General features: G+C 51.5%; 1 protein-coding gene across 1 annotated transcript in view; it reads left to right on the top strand.

The window, feature by feature from the left end:
• Nucleotides 1–2,955: 2,955 nt before the first annotated feature.
• The window catches only part of LOC142062822 (ankyrin repeat and fibronectin type-III domain-containing protein 1-like), a 235,807-nt gene continuing 222,853 nt past the window's right edge, over nucleotides 2,956–15,909 (top strand). The window contains exon 1 of the mRNA XM_075105883.1: nucleotides 2,956–3,362. The gene's annotated coding sequence lies outside the window, so the exon portion shown is untranslated. The remainder of the gene's footprint in view (nucleotides 3,363–15,909) is intronic.

The following is a 15,909-nucleotide window of genomic DNA, read 5'->3' as shown; positions in this document are numbered from 1 at the left end:
TGGACTGAGATGGGCACTGACAAGCATCCCCTGGGTTCCCAGGGCACATGGCTTGAGTAAATCAATCCATATACCTGTAAAACTGTAATTGCACAACTTAACAATGCAGTGCAGCTTATCCTGGTATAACTGTGAGATAAGTGTTGTAAAAGTTTACAGCTGTGATAAACTGATCCTCCTGTAAGGACAACGTTGTTCTTTCACACTGCTGCTGGTCAGTTTTTACCTGGGATGCTAAAAATAGTTTGTTTTAGCAAAGGTTACATGCTGCTTTAAAGCTCCTGATTAACAACATCTTTGCTCTTGCCAGCTCTTAGCCTGGCCCTGGCTGCCAGCACGTCCCATCCAGGCTGGCAGCGCTCCCAACAGCACAGGCATGGCCAGGTTGCGTCCCTGTGTTGGTCCCCCTGTGCCATGGCTGCTGTTTGTTTTGGCCCCGGCTCTGTGCCCAGCATTGCTTCTCAGGCTCCGGGATTTCTGTAGTGAGCATGTGAGCTGTGCTGGGGACAAGCAAAGGTGAAAGCTGGCTGTCTGGGTGCCTCTGGGCACGCAGGGCTTGGGGCTTGCCTGGATTTCACCCTCTGCTCAGCCCTGGCAGGGTCCTGGAGCTCACCCTACTGCAGGGGACGATGCTGAATGCTTGTTAGTCAAACAGCCTGCTCTCTCTCTTTCACGCAAATTTGACTGGTGTGGCTTGGCTTTCTGGCTCATAGGTGAACTGATGAGCAGCAAAGCTATTTTCTCTTTTGTTGGTATGTTTAGAGTTGCTTCATGCATTTGATTGTGGGTTTTTTTTGTGTGGTGTGAAATGGTGATGGGTCACCAGAGCTGATGTGCAGCCTCTGAGAGCTGCTGAAAGAGGTAGTGGTTGGATAGCTGAGGAAAATCAGCCATCCTGTGTTAGACCCAGCTGTTAGGGTAGAAAAATGCTGAAAGAGACTTGGGGGGAGGTTGCACACTGCTGAGTGCCCTCCCTTCGTGGCAGACCACGTTGTCTGAAGCAGCAGGGATGGTGGTGGAGAGCCCGGCTGCAGCACTGCGGTAGAGGATGGTGTGAGCCTGGGGAGGCAGTGGCTCGCTCCCCATGGAGACCCTGAGTCACGCCAACACATGCATGCACACATGTATGTACATGATGTTGTGTAATGATTATTTTTTTTTTCTTACTTCAGTCCTCATTAACTGGTATGTCTGTAGTTGTAGAGTCCGGCTGGGCTTTTGGGGGGCTGAGTTGTGTTTGGAGAGGAGAGACTCCCCTTCCCTGAGTTGCACTGAGCCCCAGAAGCATTTTGCAGTGCTCTGTTTGCTCCGGAGACTGTATCCAGTCTCAGGTCTCTGTCATTGCTCTGGAGGCAAAAAAAACCAACCCACCAAACCCAAGCAAACACATTGTGTGTAACTTGGTGACCAGGAAGTGAACGGTTTGGGAGTTAATGGCATTTTTATCAGCAAGCTTTGCCGTGTGTGTTCACAGGCCAGCTTGTTGCCCTGGGCTGTGTTGATTTACTTGTCCAGTCCTGGTTATTGCACTTCGTTACTCTCTGGAGCCAATCAGGCCCTAGGGAGGATGTTCACAATGACCAGCCCTTTTCCTTTGCTGCTTTTTTTCTTCTTTTTTTTTTTGTTCTCAGAGTTGCTATAATGGAGCTGGGGCTCTGTCAAGCCCCTTATCTTTTAATGCACTTGCCTCCAGGTATGGTGGAGGGCAGGGGCCTGTCCTGTGTGCCAGTGTGCAACAGATCACATGGCTGGGTGGGAAGATCTCGGTTGAAGGAGGCTGGCATCTATGGCTCCACTTGTGTCTCCTAACTGCCCCTCGCCTTTGGGATGGACAACTCCTGTCTTCCAGGAGCCGGGCTGTTCCTTGTGAGGTGTCCTTAGGTATCCTTAGCAGCCTGATGAAATGTCCCTTGGTGCTTTCCTCGGGAAGAGGGTTAGAGCACTCAAACGGGGAAAACAAATGTGTCGTGGTCATCGTCTTTTTTTTAAGTCTGGTTTTTGGAGCTGTCAGAATAAAGAAACACTGTTAAGGAGGATGTGGGAGAAGAGATTGAGGTGGTGAGGCTGGTCCCTGCAGGGTTTTGCTTAGATAAGCAACTTTATAAAATCAGGGAGGACACCTGAAGCTTTGGGCTATTAATGCTAGATTTCCTCCTAGTGCAGGTCAAAAAAAAAAAAGTCTCATTACCCTGCAGTTTTGTACAGCCACTCCATAGTGAAGGAAGAGCCTGAACAAACAACTGGCAAAGCAGTAAGACGTTTAGATTATGGCAGCTGCCTGGTGAGGAAGTTTGTGCTTGCTTTTAATCAGTGATGTTGGCTGCGTGGGGCTGTTTGGGGCTCAAGTTTGGCCTTGTCGGCCAGCTAGCGCTGCCTGCTGCTGGGCTTGTCAGGAGGCAAGATGTGGAAGCAAAAAAAGATGGAGATACATGTACATATCTCCATCTTTTTTAATATGTATTTTATGTGCTAAAAGGCCACTGCCCTGGCTTTCCTTGTGCTTTGGTGCTTTAAGGGGAGTGATGTCGCTTAGACCAAGGTTTCCTTCCCTTTGGGCAATGACCCTCTTCTCTGACCTGCAGCAGCTGGGAAAGGACATTAGCCTGGCACAGGTGGGAACCCAGGGAAGGTAATCCCTCCACCCTGCGGCTGCTGATGGTGAGGAAGAGGGGGCAGCCCTCCTTGCCTGCCCGTCCCTGGGACACCCACTGCTGCTTCAGGACTCCTCTGGTCTCCAGGGAAGCTCCCAGAGGTTTGGGAAGAGGTCCCACAACTTGTTCCTACCAGAGAAATCTCTGACACAGCAGAAATAAAAACAAAGAGCTCTTCTTCAGTGTTTACTTTTATTTTTAGAAGACAATAAGTGAGCAGATCGAGCTGCAGGCGGAAATGGTGTCTCTGAAGTTCGGGCTCTCCCTCCGCCCTTGTCAGGAAGCGCATGCTGCACGTGCACCCGGCTGGGATGTTTGTAGACAAAGAGTTTCTTGATGCTTTTTTTTTTTTCCTCCCCCCTGCAGTTCCTTGCCTATAGGCAAAGAGGATTTGCTTGCTTCTGTGCTGGAGTCTTGTACGGAGCCAGGCTCTGTGTGCTGGGGGAGCACAGCTGCGCTAGGCTGCTTTTCTTAGCAGCCATTTGCCTTGGGTGGGGGGAGAGCTTCCTGATTTTTCCTGTTTTCTTGGATCAGGGAATTAAATCATTGCTGACGTGGTACTAATGGTGATGAGAATGGGGGGCTGAGGTGGCTTGTGGGTCCCTCCATCGGGCCATCCTTCCACTGCACGACCGACTTGGACGGAGCTTGCACTTCCTGGCTTTGCCACAGCCTGGCTCAGTGGCCTGCGCATCCCCTGGTGCAGAATGAGTACGTAGTCCTTTTCTTTTGCTCCTTTGCCATGAGCCCCTTGGGGAGCTGGGTTGTCCCTGGTGAGCTGCAGGGCTCTGCCGCAGTGTGTCACGGTGATGGGTGTTTGTGTGTGGCTCGTTTCTGCCTGCTCTGGCTACAAATCCCTGCCTGCTGCTGAGATGCCCCTTTTCTCCTTTCACCAAAAAGAGATGCTGTAAGAGACCAATCTGAAAACCAAGGCGTGCTCTTCTCCTGGTTGTGCCAGTGAATGGGGATGTGGTTGGACCCAGGTTTGTGCTTGTTGGGCAGATAGCCCAGCTGGCCCTGCCAGGACCATGTGCTCCGTCAGTGAGCTATGCTTTGCCCTGGGACACATGGCTTCCAGAGTGCCTTGTTCGGGGCTGTGCGAGTTATGGTGCTTGCTTTCCTTGGAGGATGTAGTTTTCTCCATGTCTGTGGTGCCTCTTCTCTTCTGTGGCAAAGGAACCCAATTTGAAGTAAACCCCAGGCTGCGGGCAGGTCTGTGATGCCAGATGCTGTAAGGGTAGACAGATGCCCCTTGCAGCAGCTGTGACCGAGCTCAGGGGCCATGTCCTGACGTGGTGTTGGGGACAGGGCTGTTGCCAGGGCCATGGCTAGGAAGGGGGACAGAGAGAATTTGTGTTTGTGCAGAAAACAGCATGCAAAGGCTCTTTCATACAGTCTGTGACCGTCGTAGCGTGGCACAGTCCCAGCTCTTCCATGGTTGAGTCCCCCTGCAGACCTGCAGCTGAGGTCTGAAGCCTCTGGAGCCAGTGGTCGATGGCAAAGGGCTGTCTGCCTTTGTGAAAGGGAGGCGGGCATGACTGCTGGCTGGGAACAAAATGGAAGAGCTGGTGCTCTTTTGGGGAGGCAGTGATGCAGCCCAACCTCCCTGCATCTGCCTGGGGTGCAGCTGGCACTGCAGCTCCCCACCCGAACAGGCTCCTGGGTGCCTGGGGTGGCCTGCTCCTTCCCTACCCTGTGCAGGGAGCGACTCTATCTTGCTTTTAATGAGTTTCCTCCCATCCCACGAAGTTGGCAGGGAAGGGAGTAGCTTATTTCTGAGCGCTTGCCAGTCCTAATAGAGTGAGTGTTTGCATGGCCTTTGTGTCAATCCCAGCTCCTGCTGATCAACAGCATGGAGGGAAGACTAGAGAAGAGCAGGGCTGTGTCCTCCCCACCATGGTAGGGCTGGAGGGTGTCAGGCAGGCTTTGCCTACTGGAGAGCAAGGCTTCTTGGACTCCAGCTCGGGATCCTGGCACAGGTCTGGCACAGATCCTGCCAGGTCTGGTGCTGCCTGTTCTGCTCTTGGGGAGTGCAACCCATAGCAAACCAGAGGCTTTGTCAAACCAGAGCACCCTTTAATCCTACCCTGGGGAGCAAAGCCTAGCCTCTGAGGGAACAGTGCTTTGAAGGGTGTCTGTGCATTGCTGTCTGGCTGATGTCTTGCCTTTCCACTGTTGGTATTAAGGGGGATGTTGTGTTGTACGGTCCCGTGACTAGTTGTCCATAGGGAGGGACACAGATAAGTGCATCTCTGCTCCCTCTCTGAGCTGTGGGAGACTTTATAACTGGCACCAGTCCTCATCTGCCAGGTCCCCACCTTGAGCTGGCCTGTGGCTATAGTAAGAGTTTATGGCATTGCTCTTAATCCAAGTGAGGTGTTCACCTGAAAGTATTCTGCTGTCATCCTGGTCTTTCCCAGCTGCCCGCTATTGGAAAGGGTGAGGGGATTTGGCAGCTTGGGCAGCTCCTTCAAGGGCTGCAGGGCTGTGCATGGGACATCACCACTGTCCCTGCCTAGGGATATGGGGCTGCTCCCCTGGCTCTGTAGGCATGGTGGATGGAGTTTCCCCTTGTGCCTGACTTGGCATGAAGTTTTCCCTTCTTCATGACATCTGCGTGGTTGCACCAGCAAAGGGGCAGGCTGCTGGGGAGGAGCAGGGAGAGCTTGGCCAGCGTACTGCTGGGGATGGGAAGTCCTGCCCTGGGCCAGCTCCTGCCAGCTGGTCTGGGGCAGGCTGGCTGTGGAGGTTGGCATGGCTGTTTCTTCCTCCTCCAGTTTGCAAGTTGGTGTGCAAATGCCGGAGCAGTGAATGCGTAAGTCTTGCTTCCTTCTGATTGAGGTGTTGATTTCGTGGCAAATTCAATAGTTAAGGGCACAAATATCTTTCAGTGACTATGAATTACAAGCAAGAGGAAACAAACAAAACCAACCCAAGCTCCCACGAATTCTTGAATGGTCTGTATTTGTTCCTGGCAAAAGGGGACTTTCTTCCCTTTTTTTTGAAGGAACCTCCTGAAGCTGTTTATTTCCATACTCTTCTTGGCTGTGACCTTTTTATGCAAAGAAGTCAAAATCATTAACGTAAAAATCAGTGGTTGCCAGGCCAATGATCCTCACTCTGCAAATATTGCACAAGGTCTGGCTAAAAATGTAATGACTTGAAACTGTACGAGTAAACTCTCTTTTGAGAAAAGTGTGAATGTTTCTGTGAGGAGTCCTGTGTGGGCTGCTGGGAGGGTTGGCATCTCTGGCTGTTGGTGCTAATGGCCTAGTGTATAAAATAAATCCCCTTCTGGGAAGCAGCTGCTGCAAGACCATGGGACTGAACCTGCAGTGAGCATCCTTTCGGTCCTGCGCGTGTCTGTAGTGTTTTACCTTGTCTGACTGAATGATTCCTCAGGTCCTGTGGCAGCATTGGGAAAGAGTAACCCAATTTTTGTTGCACTGGAGTTTCACTGCTGTTTGGCTCCTTCCTGCAGTGGCAGCACACTGGCGACAAAAGGGAGCCTTTTCCAAGGTCTGCTTGATCTCAACCACCCTCTCTGTGGAGACAAAAAGCCTGTTGGCTCTCAGGAGTCAGAAGTGTGAAGGCTCATAGCTCCCTGGATGTACCCTTCTCCAGCTTGTGGAGGAAGGGGAGGGTTACCTCTTGGCCCTGGGGACCACAGCTTCTCACTGAGCTGCACCTGGATGAGCTCCTGAGAGCAAATGCACAGCCAAAGGTGCTGAAACACACTATTGGCAAAACAAGAAGCAGCACCCCACCATGAGCTCCTTCTGGGTCTGGCTGTAAATGGCAAAAGAGCATTTTCTTTCTGTTCAGTGAGAATTTCAATTGCATTGTCCTGGTGGTGGAGGAGATGCATCGCTGCGGTAAAACCTGGCTTTGCATGGACTGGAGAGGAGGGCCGGGAACCTCTCCTTCCAGCCCCCTGGGTGATGACTGCTACAGTTCCTTATCCACAGCCACATGTGGATTTGAAATGTTCAATGTCCACAGAAGGCTGATACTTAGATATAGTGCCAGCTCCTTGCACCATAGCAGTGAGCTGTGTTAGCATGCATGTGGCAGTAAGATGGATTTTGCCCTCAGATGGGCTCTTCTCGGGGTGCTAGTGACAGGCCATGACAGAGGTCATGAGCGCAAACTGCAGTTAAACACCAAAAATGCTCTATTACTGTGACGATGTTTGAATGCTGGACTAGGCTGCCCAGAGAGGTGGTGGAGTCTCCAGCCTAGGAGATATTCAAAACTTGAGTAGACACCGTCCTGGGCAGCACTGCTGTAGCTGGCCCTGCTTGAGCAGGGGGTTGGACTGGGTGATGTCCTGAGGTCCCTGCCACTCTCAGCTGTACTGTGATCTTCGTTCCTGAAACACCAGATGAAGTTGGTTCCTTTGACTGCCACAGTTTAAGGAACATCTCCAGCTGCATCTGCTCTTCACCTTTTGCTCCTCATTCATTGCCTGAGGTGGGAAGGAGATGAAATGGGGCTGTAATGGCTCAGCAGCTCATGTCCTGTGCGTCTGCTGTAGCTGGTGTGTGGAACAGAAGTGGTGATGTGATGGGAAACCTTCCTCTTCATGGTGAGCTGGTGGCTGGACAAAGCACTGTCTGGAGAAGCCTGGCAAGGGAAGGGACTAGCATGGGGTGCCCAGTTCCCCTCAGTGCTGTCCTCTGCCTACAACAGACCTCCCTCCCCAGCTGGAAAAGCAGCAGAGATGGAGGAGCAGAGCAGCTGGGAGAGAAGTGATGAACAATCTCCTCTTTGGTTCTGGTCAGGATGCCCTTAACGGCACTGGGAGTTACATGTATAGTCTCATCCCATTTGCTGCATTCTTTTGGCCAACATTTTCCCTTTTAGATTCTCTGCAATCTGCTTGACTTGAGCACGCAGAAGTTTTCTTCCAGACTTTTTTGTCAAAGATTTGCTGCTTCTAGCGTACCTCTCGAGCCCAAGGGTGCGCAGCTTTGCTCTAGATTCTGAGGCAAACCAGGGAAGAGCATCCCTTGGCTGAGAGGTGTTAGTTTAGAAAGTGAGGGGGGGGGGAAACAGTTTTGTAATTAAATGCCTAACCCTGTCCTGTGTTCTGGATGATAACAGTGCTGCTGTGTTGTGAGGTTGACCAGAAGGGGAGTGCATGACATTTTCTTTCTTTTGTAGGTCATTTTAAGGTAAATCAAAGAGATGCTCTGCAGGATTGACTTCCCAACACCTAATTTGTCCGAGTGATTCTTAACGTTGGGTAATGAGCTGGAAGATTTGCCCAGTGCTTAAGGGCAAACTCTATTATCTGTGTCAGAAATAAAACTTCCCTGGCATCTTTCTCCATGTCAGACACAGTGATTAGAGCCTTAACTACTTGTTTGAGGTTGCAGTCTCCAATTCAAAAGCAGAAAAATATGTCTAGCTGAAACTGGGGTTTCCAGGCTTCCACCTGACAATTGTCCTGGATTTTGCAAGATTTTGAGGGTAAATAATTTTTGGCCAGATGCATTATGCTGCTTTAGCAACTACAGCTGGAACAGGAGCAAGGGAAAGCAGTTCCATTGGTCGTGTGTATCAATACAAATTCAGAGACACAGTCCTGGCTTGGTGAGAGCAGGTTTCCTGATAGCAGGTGTGACTGAGGATGCGGTTCAAGTATTCCTTTTGCATCAGTGTCCAGCTCTAGTGAAGCAAAATAATGATTTGCAAATAATGTTCTTTGTTGTGTTTTTTTTTCCCCACCAACAAATTTGCCTTGAATATAAATGCTGAAGCAGACAGCAGTTACATGGTAGAGACTGAATCCAGGCAGATATTTGTCTGAATTTCAGTGATGCTGAGGACTGGCAGCCACCTTTTTCTGTCTATCACAGGGTAAATCTGCAACAGGCAGGTTAGTGATACGCACATTAGGGTTTGGAGGCTAAAAGCAAAGGCACTCTGAGCTGCAGCAGGTGAAAATGCAGCAGTGTTGTGATATGGCAGAAAAAGTACTGAGATGCCTCTTTTTAGTGGGGGAGTTTTTCCTTGATTATCCCTAATGAAGAAAGATTTTATGCTAAAGCTTTTTTTCCTGATAGCTTTTTGCACTTCCCTGTCCTCCCTGGTTTTTGCTATCAGTATGGCTGCAACAGCAGCCATGAGCATCCTCCCAGGCCCAGGGGGCACTGGGCTTGTAGCCTGCATCGTACCATGGGAGGGGTTGAGGGCTGCACTGTGGGAGGGCATCGTGGCTCCCCCAACGCTCATGTATGCTGTGGTCCCAGTGAGTTAGCTGTTACCCTTGGATAGCAAAGGCTTCACCCAACGATGGCGTCTGCTGATGGTCTTACCCCATTTATTCCTTTTCTCCTTCCCATTTCCATGTTCTTCTCTGTCATGGCAGGCCAGCCCAGAGCCAGGAGAGCCTGTATATGTGGTGGTGGGTTGTTTGGTTTTTTTTTTTTCCTCCTGTAGGGTAACTGATCCACACCAGTTCCCTGCTTCTGGTGGAGGGTTTCTTTTTCCCCAGTAGTTTATAATTCTCCCTTGGCTTCTGAATGGGGCATCTCATCTCTCTTACTACACCAGGTTGCAGGCCAATGAGAATACATCCATATAATAGTAAATGAACGTCAGCACGGCAGTGAAGTAAATGCATTGGCGTTCTTGCCAAGCCATGCATATTTGCTAAGGTCAGTAGGAAGCACTAATATATTTTGGCTGCTAGTGCCAAATAAAGGGTTGAGGGAAGGATATATAAAGTAAAAGCCCATAATTTTTGCTCACATATCTATTTTTTACAGTTGAATAAGAAATTAATGTAATCCGGTAGCTAATGCAATCCATTATCAATCTAGTGACTGATAATCATCTAGAAAGAGGACAGCACATCCCAGTTCAATGTCAGAGGTACCAAGCAAATGAAGGAAAGTTTGCATTCTCACTGTGCGTGTGCTCTTACACCAGCATGCCCAGGCTCATGGCTGCTGAGATATTCTAGATTGAGCTTGTTGCTCAGGCCTGAGGGGTGGGATGAGCCGAAGCCATCCCATTGCGTGGGTGAGACTATGCTGGACCAGGTAACTCAGCGGTTCTCAGCCCCACTTGGGTGGGAAGCGTATCTCCTCTGGGCACGTGTTTGTCCTCTGCAGCGCTCAGGATGTTGCTCAGCTCTCAGTTATGTGAGAGGGCTCCATCCACCTTGCTAACAGGCAGGGTCTCCATCCTCTCCCTTCCAGTGGCGCGGGGTGGCTAGCGATGGAGCACGGAGGCCTGTATTGTGGCACGCAATCTCTCGGCCACTGGGAGCTCTTGAGGAGCTGCTGTGGACCCTGAGGCAAGGCGTGGGGTGGACCTTGTCAAAGGGCGAGCTGGGCCTGTGCCGTGCTCCTTATCTTTCACTCACTAAGGGTTGGTAGGGGAAGAGGTGTGTTGGTGTTTGGGGGAGCCGAGCCAATGCCTGGCCCTCCAACATAAGCATCTGGCATGCACAACGCCTTTGTTTAATTTTTGTGTTACAAAGCAAACCTCTGCCCTCTGGGAGAGGCAGTGTCTCACCGCATGCCATGACTGAGGGCTTGCAGCCTTTCCCCACCTTTCACCATTTTCATACAGCCTGACAAATACCTGCTGGTATCACAGCTGTTTGCAGCACTCATGTAGCGGTGGGAGCTACGAGGAGTGCTGGGCAAGTGTTTTGGTTTTTTTTATTTGGAGTGATGCAGCATGAGCTAGCTGTGTCTAAGGAAGATGTGAATTACAGGGTTTGTACCAGTAGTGAAAACCTGGTACGTACTGTCAAACCTGACTGTTTCACTGCAGCAGTAGTTAAATATGTATATTTAATCCTGGTCCATTATGCCAGCTTTCTAGAGTGAGTGCTGTGTAAAGAAAAAAATTCTTCCTGATTCCCTTTATATCTGGTTTTGTTTTTCCCATTAAGTTGTGGGGAGGATTTGCCTTTTCAGGAAGATTCCCCTGGGAAGTATGTCCTGGGATGGGCTGTCCTGGCTGCACAGAAGCCTGCTGTTAAATGCTTCCCACCTTTAAGATCTGTGCTGAGATCACCTGAGAGTGATTGCATGGCTGTGGAGATAAGCACAGGGCACATGCTGCTCTGTGCCGTGGACATGAGTGAGGATAGGTGGCTGCTGGCTCACTGCAGGCAGAAGGGCTGCTGTCCTCCCAGAGCTGGGGAAGGGAGGAAATGAGAGAAAACCTGTTGTCCTTGTGGATTTGATTTTCTGCATATGGTAATCATTGCTGGCACGGATGTGAAGTTCAAGTGCTGGGAAGGGACAGGATGGGCCAGGTCTGAGGGTAGAAGCGTAGGCCTTGCTTGGCTTACCCCTGGGAGAAATGCTTTTGAGCCCCCAGCTCTCTTCTAGTCTGGGGGCAAAAGAAAAACACAGGTTGTAAATGCATTTAAGCTGGGATGGGTCAAACCCCTCTTGGCCCACTCTTCGTGTTGCTGAGACTATGCGTTTGTGGACTGGTGCTGCATGCTGAAGGTCCTTGCACGAGGCAGCCCCTGTGGTGGGACCCCCAGCTCTTCTCATGTGTGGGGCAGGCAAGAGAAAGGGAGCGTTGGAGGCTTCTGCTGTCATCTGCATGTGGGTTAGAAACATCCAAATGAAAAGCAGCCAAAGCACAGCCTCCAGTTGTTGAGCTATCTAGTCTTCTCCCCAAAGCTAACTTTGGCTTTGCAGATACAAAGGCCGGTTTGTCTCCCCCGCCTTGGCAGGGCTCACCATTGGCTAACGTTGTCTTTGTCCGCCACAGGCTCATGGAGCCACAGATGGGCTGGGACGAGTGGCCTCTCAATGCTGGGATTGTTTGTGGCCGCCCCCACCTTGCTTGGGGAAATAGTCAGGGTGTGCTTGCTGTGCCCCACACCCCGCTGCCTTGCTGCTGCCTCGGCCTGCTCCGGGTCCCCAGCACCCCCACAAGCTAGGCAGTGCCGGCGTAGCACTTTTGCTGGGTCCAGTCCTGCTGCCCGTCTGTCCCTGATGGTCCCCTTGCTTCCGCAGGGAGCTGTCTCCTGGGTGTCCACCTTCTCAGCGTGGGGTGGAGGATTCATCCAAAGGGTACCTGTTCCTGGTCAGATGGCGATGCGCTAACCTTTGCCATGCGTACTTCAGCGCGTGGGTGAGAGAAAGGGGTGCTGTGTTTCCCCGCTCCAGGAAGGCATGGGACAGAGGGATGGAGCCCCTTGAGGGGTGTGTAGCCCACCAGGTAGAGGGACCAACCCTCTGCGCTTCCTTCTCTAACTCCATGCTCTCCTCTGGGCTCCATTTGTCCATGTCTGTGTTAAAGTGCAGAAGAAGCTGGGAAAAAACAACCTGTGAGTAGTGAAGGGTCGAGCTGGAGGAGCCAGAGCTGGGACGGGAGGTTGGTGATGGATGCAGCAACTGCATGCAGTCTGTTCTCTGAATGCAAGTATGGACTGCAGGGTACCGAGCAGATTCAACTGAAGGAAGAAATAAGGCGGTGTGATGTTAGGGAGAGCTGCTGAGCAGGCTGCCTGCAGAGGATGTGGTCTTTGTTATTGGTGCAAGAAGAGATCGTGCAAAGCTGTGGAGTTGGAGGTGGGTGCAGCAGGGGCTGGTTCCCTTGCCCGGTTCCTGCCACCCTCCCTCTTTGGGTCGGCTTGTGAACACCTCCTTGGGGCTGGACCTGTCACCCAGAGGGTTGCAGTAATGGTGGTTGGGGTTGTTTTAACATGTGTGAGTGAAGGGAAGAACAGGTTTCTATGGGGTCTGTCCACCACAGGCTCTTGGCAGGAATCTAGTCCCTCTGTGTTTCCTTCCTGAGCATCCTGGCTCCATGGGGACAGCTCAGGGAGTGGGGTCTGGCTGCTGTCACTAGGGTCCTCTGTCCCCTCTTCCATGCTCCCACACTGGAATTTCTGGCTGAACTGTTTCACCGAGAGGTGGGAAACTGCAAGCACTGACCCTATCTCTGATTCCCCGCGTAGCCCCCCTGCTTCCCAGATGAGGTGGGAGGAGAGGAGGGCAGCATGGCAGGGAATAGCAGGAGCAGGAGACCGGGGCTGCTGTGGGGTGGGTCCCCACGGCGTGTGGGGTGGGGAACACGAGAGGGCAGTGTGGTACCGCTGCTCGCCCAGCTCTCACGGCTCCAGCACCCGCAGAAGCCGGGTGCTCCACTGGTACCCCATCACCTGTGCTGCCTGACTCTCCCACCCTGTCCTGACCCCAGTACCCTCCCTGCACCCCAGCTCTGCGTGCTCTTCCCATAGTCCTAGATCTTTTTGCATGGCCAAACACCTATACCTATCTCAGGGAAGGTCCATCTTAAACAATTACTCATTTTTACAAGGTTTGTCTCCCGGGGAGGACAGACCTAGTCCTTTTTGTGCATCAGATACAGCTTTTACCAAAAGGAGCATCTGTTGCCCAGTACCTTGGGGTAGTTGCTGCTGTCTCTTGGTGGGACACCACGGCTGGAAACCTGCTTGCCCCTTGTGCTCTCTGGCACAGCGATAGATGATACCGCATGAGTGAGCTGTGAAGGGGCTTCATGGAGAGCTGGTCTTGCTTGTTGGTGCTGTGAAATGTGGTGTTCCTGGGGCTTTTCCTGTGTGCTTCATCCCTGGGTTACAGCTTTGGCAAGAGGGGGAAAAAAACCCTCTGCAGAAGATGGCAGTTAATATATCAAAGGCATGAAGCAGTAGGGACATAAAAATGTAATTGTCATAAGGTGCTGTCTTCTCTGCTTTGGAAAAATTAACTGTGTGATATGGAGAGAGATGCTTTGCACACAGATTTTGTCTTTGGTGATGTCAGAAGGCAGCTGTGGTGTCAGCCCTTGTCAGGTTGACAAGGTGTGATACTTATCCAAGCTCTTCCTTTGGAGGTGCTGGCCCTGGCTGTGCAAGGCAGAGCAGGGTGCTAATCCCTTGGAAATGAACAGGAGACAGAGCTCTCGGGCTCTTCTTTTTTCTTTCCTTTTTTCCTCAACCTTCCTTGTAGCTCTGACCTAGAAATTCCTCATTCCATTTGCTGAGTTGGCTTAGTTAAAGACTTGACTAATTTCTGGAGAATTAATTATTCAGTGAGTATGGGGAGGGAGGGTGATGTCTGCTCCCAACCCTGCAGGCGAGCCAGGTGCCTGCTGGCCCGGGTGGCCTGGCTGGAGGATGGGTGCTGGCCATTCCCCAGGGAGCCCCTGCCACAGTGCTCACCCTGGACTAGGCACATCTACTGTGCAGGTACGTATCCGGGAGCACGCCATGATGTGTTTGTGATTGCTCCTCTGGCCCTTGTCTTGCTTTCACTCTGTTTAAGCAGGAAACCAAATTCTAGCCCCATGGTCTTCAGTGACATATTTTCAGCTTGTGCTGCTGGAGTCCCTGTGACTGATGACCCCGAGGCCCTGCATCAGTTGCACTGTTGCTCAGCCTGTTTGGGGTGGGCACCTCTGCCTTGGCCAGGGCTTGCACAGGGGGCCTTGGCCACAGTGGTCTTCAGAGTCCCCTGGAGAAGGACTGTCAGCAGGAGATCTGCAGAGATCTGGTGTTAGTGCTGGGGCCTGGGGGGTCCTCAGCCTCTGTCCGGTGGGATGCTGCCAACCCTCCCTGCAGCCATGCCTGCATCCCGCTCACTGGCCTGTCCGGGACCACTTTAGAGGGAGCATGCAACAAGCTGCAGTTTGGGTAGGACTTGCTCCTTTAAAACTACACTGTTGTGCTCGGGATAATTCCTCAGATGTGCAGTGACAGCAACTACTTTTCAGGTTGCAAATAGCAATGTGCCCTGGAGAGTGTATAAAAGAATATATTTCCTTGATCTCCACAGGCTCTTGATGTGCTGGTGAAAGTGGATTCCCTGTTTAACAACAAAGTAAGGGCAGGTTGGCAGTTTCTTTCCTTTATGTGCTTCTCTGCTTTCCCTCTGGTGTTTTGGGAGGAAGCATAGCTGAGAGGCTGTCAGCAGCAGCGCGGGTGTGTCAGGCCGTGTAGTTGGTGCTTTTGGACCCCTTGCTGTGGGTGTACTTGGATGCTTGGCCCCTTGCTGCAGTTGTGGGAAGATGGGGGTGCAATTCGCAGCCTTGCTGGACCTGCTGCAGCTCTGCCATAAAGTGCCTGGAGTGAACGTGTATTCCTCAGGAGAGTGCTTATGTGGAATGGTTTTGCTGCTCTGTTCCTCTGCATAAGGGGTTTTGGCAGAAGGCAGCATTTGTCCTAGACACCTTTGTACCTGCAATGGGTGCAGCTGTGCAGGCAGAGCCTGGGCCACTGATGGGTTCCTGTAAACCTCCTTTTTAGAAGGAAATACCTGAAACTTTTGTTTCCCTGACTTGTTGTGAACTGGCAGTTTTGCTGGTAGTGACCATAATGCTTTTTGCTTGTGTTTTGGCAGAATTGTAGCAATAAACAGTAAATGATTTAGTTAATAACCTGCAAGTAGCTGCTCACGAGCTGAGCTGTGGGATCTGTCTGCGCACTCACCCCTAGACTGAAGGGAGCTGCCAAAAAGTGCCAGTGTTCAAGCTGACACGTTTAGCTAATAAATACCATGGGCAGAGCAGAAGTGTGCAGGTGCTAGTGCTGGCTTGCTGGGCTGCAGTGACCTGGATGCTGAAGCTCACTCCAAAATTGGCCATTTTCACAGGGTGCTCGGGCAGAAGGCCATGCTGTGGGGCAGGCACCATGGCTTTGGAGAGAGTGTTTTTCTGGTGGAGCCACAGCTGGTACTCATGGCAGAAAACACAGGAGCTAAAGGCTGCTCTGCCTGCAGCAGCCCTCTGTGAGCTTTGCAGGTGCTGGGTGGGGAAACCAGGTGATGTTGGTAAGCAACTGTTCTCACCCTGCTCCCCCAAAAGGTCCAGCCCAAGTGCAGTGCCATGCAGTCTGCCCATGTCTTCTGCACGGACTGCAAGAGTTGGTGTTTCAAACCAAGTCATCTTCTCAGGCGGTCCACAGGCATCTGTTTTCCAACTCACCATTGGGCTTTGGATCAGAGCAACTATGAATTTTAGCTTTTATTTCCTTCTGTAAGTCCACCTTCAGCTGGGCCCTGCAGGAGCTTCTACACAATCTCCTGAGCCGTGAGGGTTTAAAGGGGCTGAGGAAGAGTTGGGAGAGAATGTGAGTGGCTCAGCTTCACCCTGTGGTGGGAAGCTGGGAAGATTTGGAGTGGGGCAGTGAGGGGAAAATGGGTGAAGGATGGTCTTTAAAGGAGAGCTCTACTGGTGCAACACCTCTGTCATAGGTCCGCATGCAGGACTCTCACGGAACATTTTCTGATTGAATGCCCAATTGTGT

This window comes from Phalacrocorax aristotelis, chromosome 10 (assembly GCF_949628215.1).
Source record: "Phalacrocorax aristotelis chromosome 10, bGulAri2.1, whole genome shotgun sequence".
Classification (NCBI taxonomy): domain Eukaryota; kingdom Metazoa; phylum Chordata; class Aves; order Suliformes; family Phalacrocoracidae; genus Phalacrocorax; species Phalacrocorax aristotelis.
Note: the sequence above shows the minus strand (reverse complement) of the source record. Positions and strands in the feature narration are given on the sequence as shown.